This window comes from Pinus tabuliformis, chromosome 9 (genome assembly GCF_031772625.1).
Source record: "Pinus tabuliformis cultivar Carrire ecotype Pingquan chromosome 9, CPIR1, whole genome shotgun sequence".
Classification (NCBI taxonomy): Eukaryota; Viridiplantae; Streptophyta; class Pinopsida; order Pinales; family Pinaceae; genus Pinus; species Pinus tabuliformis.
Genome location: NC_142307.1, coordinates 1,780,569,313 through 1,780,571,448, shown reverse-complemented (window position 1 = coordinate 1,780,571,448; position 2,136 = coordinate 1,780,569,313). Strand labels below are relative to the sequence as shown.

The window sequence follows — 2,136 nt, the reverse complement described above, 5'->3', positions numbered from 1 at the left end:
AGAAGATGACATCTCTACAGGTTTTGTTTTGTCTTCCATTTCAAATCCAATTCAAGCAGTGTTGGAGTTTGAGGCTCAGTTACAGATATTAGAACTACTGGAACATAAAGCAATATTTACTGCTGGTTATAAAGCTGTACTGCATATTCATTCTGTTGTTGAGGAATGTGAGATAATGGAGCTGTTAAGAGCAGATGGATCCAAGGACGAAAAAGCCAATGAAAAAGAAATGTCTTTTTGTTAAGACTGGAGCAGTTGTGTTGTGTCGCATTCAGGTAAATGACACTATCTGTGTTGAGAAGTTCTCTGATTTTCCTCAACTTGGAAGGTTCACACTTCGGGATGAAGGTAAAATAGTCGCAATTGGAGAAGTTGTAAAGCTCCTGAATAACATGAATAACTGACGGAAATTCACTGAGACTATCCCTCGGCAATTATTCCATATGCACTAGTAGAATGAGTGGGGCCTCGAGGGATTTTTTAATTCATCTTTCTGCACAGATTATGTGAGGCAACCTGTGAAATCGTTTCGATTTTCAGATGCAAGGTGAACATGATGTCAGTAATCTTTATGACCAGAACTGTCTTCAAATGAAGAATAATGCAAGGGAGAAATTTCCCTTTTTATGAACTAATGGAGGAATTGCATCATGCCTTTATATTGACCCCCGTATTACCTTAGTATCGCGGCTTCCCCGGCACTCAACTCAACTGGAGATCAGGTCTACTGCATCCCATTCTTTTACTAGTTGGCCCTTTATTCGCTACAGGCGAGGCGAGGCTTGTCTTGGATTGGTCTAAAAAATGGCGTTTCCCTATTTGGAAGCTGTTGTTGGTTTCATGATCTTCATGTACTTCATTGAGACATACCTTGACTTGAGGCAACATACGTCACTTAAGCTTCCTTATCTGACTAAGCCTTTAAAAGGAGTGGTGAGTCAGGATAAGTTTGAAAAATCTCGAGCTTACAGCATTGATAAAAGCCGCTTCCACTTTGTTCACGCAGCAGTGACCATCATAGGAGATTCATCAATTTTACTTCTTCAAGCATTACCATTCCTTTGGCAGAAATCAGAAGTTGTAGTTGCAAACTTGGGCTTAGATCCTCATAATGAAATCATTCATACACTCATATGTTTAGCAGCTGTTACTCTTTGGTCTCAGTTGATAGATCTGCCTTTGTCACTGTATTCAACTTTTGTCATTGAGGCTCGGCATGGATTCAATAAACAAACGATTTGGCTTTTTCTCAGAGATATGGTTGTGGGTCTGGGCTTTTCAGTTTTACTTGGGCCACCAATTGTTTCAGCAATAATCATAATTGTGCAGAAAGGAGGTTCATATTTAGCAATATACCTTCGGGCCTTCATGCTTATACTGTCACTAGTGATGATGTCTTTATATTCTATTCTTATAGCTCCTCTCTTCAACAAGTTCACTCCTCTTCCGGAAGGGGAACTTAGGTTGAATATTGAAAGGCTAGCATCGTCTCTAAAGTTTCCGTTGAAGAAGCTATTTGTGATTGATGGTTCAACAAGATCGACACACAGCAACGCATACATGTATGGATTTTACAAGAACAAGCGTATATTGATATATGACACCTGGATTCAACAGTGCAAAAATGAGGAGGAAATGTTCTCCAGATTGCCCGCCGGCTCCTTATTTTCCACCTGATCAACCCAGACAATTTCAAAGTTTTGGGTTGAAACTGTGTTTTTGGAATCACACAGCAGTTTCGTAGCGCGCTACGAAACTGCTGAAGATGATTAATGTACAGCAGTTTCGTAGCACGCTACGAAACTGCTGAAGCTACACAATCTAATCTCAGTCAACCAGTTTTGAAATACAAGTGGGAATTTTGAAAAGGGGTATGTCTACAAGGAATCATCTGAAGCCATCAGCTTTCAACAAGATCAAGACAGCTTGCAAGAACTTTTGCTTAAACATATGAAAACGGTGGACAGCGTATTAAGGACGTGGCATTTTGTCATATCATAAAAGAATTGAAGCATGCATCAGACAGCTTGAATGCGTTTTCTCTTTGGTTTTTAAAATAGTGGATGACACATCATCAATACAGCCTACAGCACATCAGAAACATGGTAGCGTTCCATACCTTGGATTATTAAAGAC

General features: G+C 39.7%; 1 pseudogene; it reads left to right on the top strand.

Annotated features, from left to right (window-relative positions):
- The first annotated feature begins 774 nt into the window (after nt 1-774).
- LOC149155898 (CAAX prenyl protease 1 homolog pseudogene) lies at nt 775-1,677 on the top strand (annotated as a pseudogene).
- The last annotated feature ends 459 nt before the right edge of the window (nt 1,678-2,136 follow it).